General features: G+C 40.5%; 1 protein-coding gene across 23 annotated transcripts in view; it reads right to left on the reverse strand.

Annotated features, from left to right (window-relative positions):
* Positions 1 to 12,074, reverse strand: part of DLGAP1 (DLG associated protein 1) — an 882,341-nt gene that overhangs the window by 39,845 nt on the left and 830,422 nt on the right. The gene's annotated exons all lie outside the window — the stretch shown is intronic.

A 12,074-nucleotide genomic window follows, 5' to 3' on the forward strand; every position in this document is an offset into this window, starting at 1 on the left:
ACAACCAAGGGGAGGGCGTGTGGAGGGTGGGAGGGGAGGGGGAGGACAGAGGAGCGATGAATTCTTTCTCAGACAAGGGGCACAGAAAGTGTGGGTGAGTTAATTTAAAACACATGAAAAGAGCTTCTCTGGCCTCCAGGGAAGGCAGGAAGCAATGACAGAATATAAGTCCACTGCGGGCAGCACCACATGTCCATTACCCAGCTCTGTACTTCTTCTTTTTTTTTTAATGTCCCTTCCTGGTCTAATATTTTATTTATTTTTTATTATGTGATAAAATATACATAACATAAAATGTACTAGTTTAACCATTATTAAGTGTACCGTTTAGTGGCATTAAGTACATTCACATCACAATGTGAATGTTGGTGGTGATAGTTGGTGGTGCAACTATCACCACCATCCATTTCCAGAACTTCATCATCTTCCCATCCCCCTGGCAACCAACATTCTACTTTCTGTCGGAGTCTGACTACTCTAGGTACCTCATGTCAGTGGAATAATACAGTATTTTTCCTTTTGTGACTGGCTTATTACCATAATGTCTTTAAAGTTTCATCCATGTGGTAGCATGTGTTAGAATTTTCTTCCTTTATAAGGCTGAATAGTATTCCACTGTATATATTTACCACATTTTATTTATCCAATCCATTTTGTTTATTCATGATCACTTGGGTTGATTCCACCTTTTGGCTATTGTAAATAACGCTGCTATGAACGAGGGTGTGCAAATATCTCTTTGAGATTCTGCTTTCAATTCTTTTGGGTAAATACCCAGAAATAAAATGACTGAATCACATGGTAATTCTTTTTTTTTCAATTTTCTGAGGAACTATGAAAATGCTTTCCAAAGTGGCTGGACAATTTTACATTCCCACCAACTGTGCCCAAGGGTTCCGATTTCTCCACATCCTCATCAACATTTGTTGTGCTGTTGATAGGATGTGTGTTCTGTGATTTCTGTATTTTTGAATGGGGGTAGGGTGGTACATTTTCTTGAGCAGCTCATGATTATGCCATTTTAAGACAGTTTGTTTGCCAGTTGATTTCCAATGAATGTTCCACGTTCAATAGTGTCAGCCTTAAAGGATAGTACACTAAACAATGTCTGTACTACATTAAGTATACCAGATTAGATGTTTTTTCTTACTATCCTGGTCTACGCTATTAAAGCCAATCAAAACTAATATTCTGGTCCATCAAAAATAAAGAATGGCCAGAACGGTACGGGTAAATAGTTATTTGCAAGACTGTTAAAGGACTAAGAGTCACAAAAAGGAACATAATCAACTCAATAAATCTATTTTTTCCCCCAGAGAATAACTGTCAAGGAAAAACCATGGCTGCAGTACTTATCTGTTTTAGTAATTGGGATGGTCAAGCTGATCAAATATGTTGTGATCCTGGCCATTCATTTTATGAAGATAAACCAGCCCAAGTTGGCCCATTTCACCATTTGCTGTTTTTAAGAAATCACTTCTGCTGAAAGTATCAGACGTAGTCATTTTTGTGAGTTCTTTAACTCTCAAATGGGCCAAAAAGAAAAAAAAAAATCGCATAGTGTGAAAGTCTGACTGCAACATTACAAGTCTCTTGTACCAGCAATAAAAGGAAGAACAATTTTGCTAAAGTGGTGCTTCCAACAAGCACTCATTTCTTGGCTGCAGTCGACTGTTTCTGCATTCTTCCTGTTCATTCCCCGAATGTTAAATGTCATCTCCCGAAGCTGAGCTTTCTCTCCAGCTGCATATGTGTGAATTGGCCGACGCTCCTTGCAACAGTTGACATTTTGGCTGTTCTACTAACATGCAATCCCAACTATGAAAACATTAGCCTCCACTCTCCAAGATCATGTATTGCCAGAGGCATTCCATTTCCAAACTTAAAGAAGTACTAGTCCCTTATTGTTTTCAATCAGAGAAAACTTGCCAGAGACGGAATCTGTTCCACATATAAAGCAGAATGACCTACTTTCCCGTGCTTCTGTTTTTATCTACACAAAACTGTACTACCAGCATTCCTGACAGCCGTCTCCTGGCTATGGCTCTTGTAAAGTATCTGCCTTCTTAAGAAAAATTACTTGGCAGTAGATTAATAGAAGTTTGCAGTTTAGTCACCCAGAAAGAAATAAAAGTTAAGTAAAATTAAAATGGTTTGGGATTAAAAGCGGTGCCTTTGAACTCAGGCAACCCTGTCCAAGCTGCTGGTTTCTATCAATTAAGTTCTTTAAGCAAGTGCTTTCTTCTACTCAGAGCTTTCAAAGAATGTTCTGCTCTACAAAACATTTTATGTCTTTCATGTGCAAAGTTCCTTCTGGGTGAAGGGTGCAGTCAAGTTGTTATTGTTGTTTTAAAATTTTGATAGGAACACAGAAGGAGGTCACTCGATTAATTTCTGTATTTTTTAAAGAAAGAATTGATGAGTTGCAGGTTGATGGTATAAATGTAAAAGCTGAACCCAATGGCTTGCTGTTTCCGAACCCACAATTTCCAACCTGGAAGCTTCTTTGGTCCTTCGTGCCCCACAGGCACAGTGTGTAATAATTACAACTTCTGAAAAATGCCGGCCAGGATTCTGGCCTAAGGAGCAGAAAACCGTGAAACCAAAGGACTGGATCAACCAGTATGGAACACAATACCCTACCTGTTCTGAACAGCCAGAGAAAAGTCACTTGTTAGCACTCACCTCTGCTGTTGCTTTGTGTTCCTTCTATGAAACAAGTTTGTATTTCTTTTTCTTTCTTTTTTTTTTTTTTGAGACAGAGCCTTGCTCTGTTGCCTAAGCTTGAGTGCCATGGCTTTAGCTTAGCTCACAGCAACCTCGAACTTCTGGGCTCAAGGGATCCTCCTGCCTCAGCCTCCCAAGTAGCTGGGACCACAGGCAAGCACTACTATATCTGTCCAATTTTTTCTATTTTTGGTAGAGACAAGTTCTCCCTCTGGCTTAGGCTGGTCTTGAACCCCTAACCTCAAGCAATCCTCCCACCTGGGCCTCCCAAAGTGCCTCCCACAGGCATGAGCCACTGCGCCCGGCCTGTATTTCTAATTAGAGGATTTTCTACCCCACCCCACCCCCACAACTTTTCTGTACAGCAGGTTACAAAGCAACAGATAGGTGGGTAAATTGCAGGGTCCATTCCCCACCGCTGTCTGATGGAGTTACAGTTAAACAAAGTAAGTCATGAATGAAAACCAAGCACAGTGAGTGTATTTATAATGTACATGCTTAGGACCTGCAAGGCATCCAACTAGTGAGACTCAAGTTGTAAACTTATTTTAAGGAGACTAACTCAGTCATTCCATCATAGAATCCTCCAGCCTCTGGTTAGCTTCTTCATGCCTCTCATTCACATAACGGTTGCTTCTCAGAGCTGAACCTAGTTTCGAAGGGGGAAGTGCTAGTCCTGTGCTGATTTTTCTTTCTTCGTAGGCGCCTTTAGCCATTTTTAACTAAGCCTTCTGTCAAGGCTGAGTGTATGTGGGACCTGAAAATGCTACTCCTCGAAAGTGCAGCCGTCGTGGTATTTTGTGAAATGGCACACTTTAACTGACGTCAAACCCAAGATGTCTCATTATATAAAATAAAAGATAGATCAAAAGAAAGCATGGGGCTGAGGAGACTGAGATCAAGAATTAAAACTTCCCAAAACAGAGGTTTACTTTTTATCATCACGTCAGTTTCCAACTTAGACTAGTGCGTGGAGGAACGTAGGTACAAGGCAACCCTTGTTCAAGCATTCAGTTGGATAAAACTCTCCTGCTCTCCATTTGTATGTGGCTAACACTGTCCTATCGCCGGATTTTAAAACTATCTCAAAACAATCATCTGTTGGTTATTTAAAACCCTCCATGTTCGTCATTCTTTTCCTTGAAGATCTCTTTAAGCAAAGGAAAATCAAAGAGGCTTTCTATATAACGATTCTCTCCAGCCTAAATACTTGTGATGTATTTGTCAAATAAAAGAAAGTGAAAAATGGAAAATAACGACAGTGGACTTGTTATCGTCTGGTAACTTCTGAGAGGGTCAGGCATGCTGCCATACTCCTTTCAGCACCAGGTGGACAGGTGCTAATATCTTTGATGGCTGTCACTACAGGAACCTTGGTTACAAGTCTCAACAAAATCCTTGAATTGAATGTGCCCCAGAAGGAACTGCTTTCCTTAAGCAACTGGAGTGGTAGGTCACTCCCTGGCTACTGACCCGAGCTAACTAACATAAGCATGAGAGGTCTCACTAACGATTATTTGTTATCCAGTCTTGTTTTCGGTCAAATGAAGGCCATAGGCTTGTGAGTCAGCTGGTTTTCTTTCTGCAAACAATTATCTTGAAAAACATGTAAAAAGGAGAAAAGAAAGAGAGAGAGAAAGAGAAGGAGAGAGGGAGGGTGGGAAGGAAGGAAGAAAAAGAAGGAGGGAGGTCAGAGGCCTATTAGGAATTAAGCCAAGTTTTAGGCTTTTGAAATTTGAAACGCACTGATGCCACACCTGTACAACTCAGGTGTATGTAGGAACTGTTTGGCTAGCTCATGGTATTGTTAACTTGGCCCGGGAAAGAGATTATTTGCCAAATGCAACATCGAGGGTGAGTATTGGGCTATGTGGTACTCCAAGGAAACTGTGAGGAGTGGGGATTGATCCAAAGCTCTGGGTTGGCAAGAAGGGGTGTTTTGATTGCCAAAGGCCTTTCCAAGTCTGTGGTCCCTAAACTGGCTGTCAGAAGATGCTGTCTCGATTTTTACTTTCTGTGTTAACATCCTGCTTAGCTGAAAAGGCACAAATCACTACAAGCCCAAATGTTTACATATTTAAGTCACTTGCGATCAAAAGAGATCTTTTATACTAGTTGATGCTGTGCTAAAAGAGAAAACAATGCCACCTTTCCACTTGCTTGCTCCACCCAGTTATGGGGCTGTGAGCTTTAATGTGTGAAGCAAGGAAGATTCTAAAAACTCAGAATGAGGTCATTCATGGAAATGCAGGCTGGGGTGGTGGCTCACTCCTGTAATCCTAGCACTCTGGGAGGCCGAGGTGGGTGGATCCCTCAAGGTCAGGAGTTCAAAACCAGCCTGAGCGAGACCCTGCCTCTACTAAAAATAGAAAGAAACTAATTGACCAACTAAATATATATATACATATATATATATATACAAAAAATTAGCTGGGCATGGTGGCACATGCCTGTAATCCCAGCTACTTGGGAGACTGAGGCAGGAGGATTGCTTGAGCCCAGGAGTTTGAGGTTGCTGTGAGCTAGGCTGACGCCACAGCACTCACTCTAGCCTGGACAACAAAGCGAGAGACTGTCTCAAAAAAAAAAAAAAAAAAGAAGAAGAATGAGGTCATTTATGGAAATGCAAATGGAAACAGAGGCAGGATTTGGTGAAAAAAAGAAAAGTATAAGAGTCCTATTCATGGAGGCATTTGTTTCTAGACAAGGGAGTGGCTCTCCTCATCTGTTAACAGAGCTTTCCTCAACACCTCTGCCTCAGCCCGGGCACTCGCAGATCTGCTGGAATGGCGGCTGCCATTCACAAGCACATTTTGATGCCAGTATTCCCCCTCCCCCCCTTAGCATCAAGTATATCCTGGGGGTCTGAGCAGTGTGCGTAATGTATAAAAGGTGTACTAGGGGAGAAGGAGGTGGCTCCACCAGCTGGAGATCAGGAAGAGCAGATTTTATGTGAATTATCAAAATACCCATCTGCTCCCATTCCCATCCCACCCACACAAATGCAAAGCTCCTGGCTTTCCCTTGGGCACACACACCTCCAAACACACACGGCCTGCTCTAGACTTTCACTGCTAGCCACCTTCCCCTGTTTGACAGAAAAATGACAAGGGTAGGGGAGCAGATGAGGGAGAAAAAAAGATCACAAAGTGGTTTGTCACCCATTTATTCTAGGAAAAGTTTTCTAATTCCCTGGATGCAAAAGGCAGATGGTTCTTGCAGCATAGATGGAAATATTAAATAAGCATACACCAGAAAAATGACACTCTGGAGTTCTCTTTCCGGAAATTGTTGTGAGACCAGTAGCTTCTTTCCATGCAACCACTAATGACAGATGTCAGCTTGTCAATTTGACACTGTCAATAAGGAACCAAGAAGTATACACTTTCAAACTTCCTACCTCCCCTTAACGCTTTCAGTTGTGAAGAGGGGAGGTGACTGCTTTATAAATTGTTACAAAATACATCATTAATATCTCACCTTAGGAAAGGTAGCTGAATTGTGATGGAGGCACGAGGCCAGAACTTGTACTGCATGTTTATCCACACTTTTATTTCTGAAGTAGAGATTATGACAGCAATATAGCTACCTGGGAAATACAGCAATAAGCAGAAAGGCAAGACCTGGGACACTGGTCCCAAACTTCAACTAAGAGTTTCCTTCTACACATAACGCCACTCTGAAATTGAGGAAACACTATTGAATCGGAGAACTTACACCAAAAAAGGCTATTGATGTTAATAGCGGTCAACTCTCAAATTTTACAGATAGATAAAGTGACTTTCAATCTGGATCTCTTTCCAAGAACTCTCTTTTTTCCCCATAGCTCCAGTAGTTTTCTCGTGACCTTCCAAGCCAGAGAGAGTGCTAAGTAACAGGGCTTGCCCATTTACAGACCAATTAAAGCCCATATAGACGACTTCTGCCCAACATGGAGTAAGAAGGACTAATTTACTCTACTCTCTGAAACAACTAAAAAACTGGCAAGGCCAGGCACGGTGTCTCACGCCTGTAATCCTAGCACTCTGGGAGGCTGAGGCGGGCGGATTGCTCGAGGTCAGGAGTTCGAAACCAGCCTGAGCAAGAGCCAGACCCCGTCTCTACTATAAATAGAAAGCAATTAATTGGCCAACTAAAATATATATAGAAAAAATTAGCTGGGCATGGTGCCACATGCCTGTAGTTCCAGATACTCGGGAGGCTGAGGCAGCAGGATTGCTTGAGCCCAGGAGTTTGAGGTTGCTGTGAGCTAGGCTGATGGCCATGGCACTCACTCTAGCCTGGGCAACAAAGTGAGACTCTGTCTCAAAAGCAAAAACAAAAAAGCAAACAACAACAAAAAAACCCTGGCAAAATATATGAAACAACTGTTTTCAAGACATTTGATATCAGTCAATGAAGGACAGTGCTCTCCGGGATATGGGAATATATGCGGCCTATGACTGTCCCTTTCACTGATTGGAGAAAGTTTCCAGGAAGTGGTCCCCACATAGAGTCAGCTGTCTCCCCGACCTGAAGAGACCTTACTGGGTGTCCCGGGGGTGTGGCATGCAGCTAGAGTTTGCAGGGTGGAGTATGGAAGAGGAGAGAACCACACAGAATGTCTGATCTGCACAGGGTCCCAAAAGAGTATTCACCTAAGTACTGTTCAGTGCCGGGGGTGAGAAACCTACCCAAGACTGGAGTGCCTTTATTCCTCTTTGAAAGGAAAAGCCATCAACCTAGAGTATTATATGTAGCAAAAATATCTTTTAAAAATGAAGGCAAAACAATGACTTTTTAAGATAGATCATCAACAGACATATACTATAAGAAAGGTTAAAAGAAGTGCTTCAGCTGGGCGTGGTGGCTTATGCCTGTAATCCTAGCACTCTGGGAAGCTGAGGCGGGAGGATCGTTTGAGGTCAGGAGTCTCAGATCAGCCTGAGCAAGAGCAAGATCCATGTCTCTACCAAAAATAGACAAAATTAGCCAGGGGTGGTGGCGTGTGCCTGTAGTCCCCCAGCTACTCAGTACAGGCAGAGGCAGGAGGGTGGCTTGAGCCCAGGAGTTTGAGGTTGCAGTGAGTTATGATAACGTCACTGCATGTTACTGGGGCAACAGAGTAAGACTCTGTCTCAAAAAAAAAAAAAAAGGAAGTGATTCAAGGAGAAGAAAAATGAATCTATTGAAATTAAAAAAAAAAAAGAAGGAAAATGATACTAGATGGAAATTTGAATCTACACGAAGGAATGAAGAACATTGGGAATTTTAACTTCATGGATAAATAAGAGCTTTTATTCTTATGATTTAAATTTCTTTAAAGATACTTGACTGCTTAAAGCAAAAATAATAAAAACATATTATGGGGCTTATATGTAGAAGTAATATGTTTGATAACAAAAGCACAAAGCCTAGGAGTGAAGAAATGACAGCATACTATTGTAAGATTTTTATATATAAAATTACATAATTGTATTTGAAGGTTGACTATTGTAAGTTAAAGATATATGCTATCATCCCTATAGCAACCACTAAAAAATACAATAAAGAGTTATAGCTAATAAGCCAATAATGGAAATGAAATAGAATCATACATATAAATTTGTCAGATTTTGACAGATTTAGGTTGAGAAATTTAGAATTTCATGGTAAGGTAAAATAAATTCACCACACCACAAGCTAATTAGACCTGGGTTTTAGTCATAGCCCTGTAAATATCTAAACTAGGGAATAGATCAAGTGACATAAAAAATTATGTAACACCACCAGCTTGAAATGTGTCATAGGGGATCTGTGAAACTAAAAGAAAAAGAAAAAATGGGCATGCCAACATTTCAAAAAGAATCAAATAGTCTTATAACAGTGACTGGCATATGATTATTGAAATACTGGGTTCTATTCCTCACTCTTGTTTTCATTCAATGAAAATAAAAGGCCTCTCACAAGTTTTCACTGTCAACAATTATCTTTCTCTGATGCTGTTCTGTGCCCAATCTGTTGATTTCATGGCTAGTAACCAGAACCTTCAAGAGGCTGCAAATTCACAGATCTTTAACTCAAACATTATTGTTGTAACTTCTCCATTTAACCAGCAAGCCTCTGTCAGGATTGGTAATCTTTCAACCTCCCTAGTCATCAGTTTTCCAATTGCTACTTTTTCCTCTCACCCCAGCATTTTGATTTGTTTTTGTCAACATAATTTTAAAAATTTATTCTATTGATATAGTATTCACAATTCAATAAATTTTGGCCTCCATTAAATTCTGTTTTGCATATATACATCAATAAAACCATTTTGATTTCACCATTAATAAAAACAAATGGAATCACAGAAAGACAATCCAAAGGAAGGCAGAAAAAGAAGAAAAATAGGACACAGAGGAGATACAAATAAAAAATAAATACAAGATGCCATACTGAAAACAAGCATATCAACAGTCACATTAAATGTAAATAGTCTAATCATCCCAGTTAAAAGGAAGAGGTTATAAGATTGGAATAAAAAGCAAGAGTTGGAGACAGGTAAATTCATACCTAATGGGTATAATGCACACTATCTTGCTGATGGTCATACTTATAACTTTGATTCAAATGGCACAAAAGCAATTGATGGCCCATACATGGTGGCTCACACCTATAATCCTAGCACTCTGGGAGTCCGAGGCAGGCAGATCATTTGAGCTCAGGAATTCAAGACCAGCCTGAGCAAGAGTGAGACCCTGTCTCTACTAAAAAAATAGAAAGAAATTATCTGGACAACTAAAAATATATATATATATATATATATATTAGCTGGGCATGGTGGTGGATGCCGGTAGTCCCAGCTACCCAGGAGGCTGAGGCAGGAGGATTGCTTGAGCCCAGGAGTTTGAGGTTGCTGTGAGCTAGGCTGACGCCATGGCACTCACTCTAGCCTGGGCAACAAAGCGAGACTGTCTCAAAAAAAAAAAAATAAGTCCCTAGACAATAAATGCTGGCGTGGATGCAGAGAGATAGGAACACTCCTACACTGCTGGTGGGACTGCAAACTAGTTCAACCTCTGTGGAAAGCAATATGGAGATAACTTAAAGCGATACAAGTAGATCTACTGTTTGATCCAGCCATTCCACTACTGGGCATCTACCCAAAAGATCAAGTGACACTCTATAAAAAAGACACAAGCACAATTCACAATTGCAAAGGGGTGGAAACAACCCAAGTGCCCATCAGTACATGAGTGGATTAATAAAATGTGGTATATGTATACCATGGAGTACTACTCAGCTTTAAGAAACAATGGTGATACAGCACCTCTTGTATTTTCCTGGATAGAGCTGGAACCCACTCTACTATCTCAAGAATGGAAAAACAAGCACCACATGTGCTCACCAGCAAACTGGTATTAACAAATCAACACCTAAGTGGACATATAGGAATAACATTTATGGGGTGTCTGGCAGATGGGAGGGGGGAGGATGGGATGGGTATATACAAACATAATGAGTGAGATGTGCAATGTTTGGGGGATGGACACGCTTGAGGCTCTGACTCGAGGGGAAAGGGGGGGCATGGGCAATATACGTAACCTTAACATTTGTACCCCCATAATATGATGAAATAAAAAAATTAAAAAATTAAAAATTAAAAAATAAAATTAAAAAAAAAAAAGAAGAAGAAGACCGGACGCGGTAGCTCACGCCTGTAATCCTAGCACTCTGGGAGGCCGAGGCGGGCGGATTGCTCGAGGTCAGGATTTCGAAACCAGCCAGAGCAAGAGCGAGACCCCGTCTCTACTATAAATAGAAAGAAATTAATTGGCCAACTAATATATATACAAAAAATTAGCCGGGCATGGTGGCGAATGCCTGTAGTCCCAGCTACTCGGGAGGCTGAGGCAGCAGGATTGCTTGAGCCCAGGAGTTTGAGGTTGCTGTGAGCTAGGCTGACGCCATGGCACTCACTCTAGCCTGGGCAACAAAGAGAGAGTCTGTAAAAAAATTAATAAATAAATAAAAATAAAAAATAAAATTAAAAAATCAAAAGGGAAAATAGAAAGTATTTTAAACTGAATGAAAAAAGAAACACAATATATCAAAATTTATAGAATTTAGTTAAAGCAATTCTTAGAGAAAAAGTATCTAAACACCAATAATAGAAAAGATTTCAAATGAATGCTCAGTTTTCATATTAAATTAAAGGAAAGATCTTGGTGTTAACCATTTTCTTATGCCTTGCTATTGATATATTCCAGCTCTTTTTATGTTTAGTGGCTGAAAATGTTTACATTTTTTCATTTGACTAATGGTATAATTTTTTGTTTCTATATTATTAGACATGTAATGTATTAAAATATATTTTATTAAATTTGGATTGGATATAAAAAGAAAAGAAACTAAAAATAGAAGAGCAAATGTAGCCCATGATAAACAGATTAAAGGAAATGATAAATGCAGAAAGTAGAAAACAGAAAAACTACAGAGAAGAATCAATGAAATCAAAAGCAGATTTTTTTTTTTTTTTTTTGAGACAGAGTCTCGCTTTGTTGTCCAGGCTAGAGTGAGTGCCGTGGCGTCAGCCTAGCTCACAGCAACCTCAAACTCCTGGGCTCAAGCAATCCTTCTGCCTCAGCCTCCCGAGTAGCTGGGACTACAGGCATGTGCCACCATGCCCGGCTAATTTTTTCTATATATTAGTTGGCCAATTAATTTTCTTTCTATTTATAGTAGAGATGGGGTCTCACTCTTGCTGAGGCTGGTTTTGAACTCCTGACCTCGAGCAATCCGCCCACCTCGGCCTCCCAGAGTGCTAGGATTACAGGCGTGAGCCACCACACCCGGCCTAGATTTTTTTTTTTTTTGAGACAGAGTCTCGCTTTGTTGCCCAGGCTAAAGTGAGTGCCGTGGCATCAGCCTAGCTCACAGCAACCTCACACTCCTGGGCTCAAGTGATCCTTCTGCCTCAGCCTCCCGAGTAGCTGGGACTACAGGCATGTGCCACCATGCCCAGCTAAGTTTTTCTATATATATTAGTTGGCCAATTAATTTCTATTTATAGTAGAGACGGAGTCTCGCTCTTGCTCAGGCTGGTTTAGAACTCCTGACCTTGAGCAATCCTCCCACCTCGGCCTCCCAGAGTGCTAGGATTACAGGCGTGAGCCACCGAGCCAGGCCAAAAGCAGATTATTTTTAAAAATAAAACTGATAATCATCTGGCCACACTGATAAGGAAAAAAAGAGGAAGAGAGAGAAGACACATATAACCAATATAAAAAATAATAGAATTGAGAGTACTAAAGATTCTATAGATATCAAAATGATATCAGGGGAATATTAGGACCAACTTTATACCAATACATTGGATAACTTAGATAAAATAAACAAATTCA

Source organism: Microcebus murinus, chromosome 17, assembly GCF_040939455.1.
Source record: "Microcebus murinus isolate Inina chromosome 17, M.murinus_Inina_mat1.0, whole genome shotgun sequence".
In the NCBI taxonomy this organism is placed as follows: Eukaryota; Metazoa; Chordata; class Mammalia; order Primates; family Cheirogaleidae; genus Microcebus; species Microcebus murinus.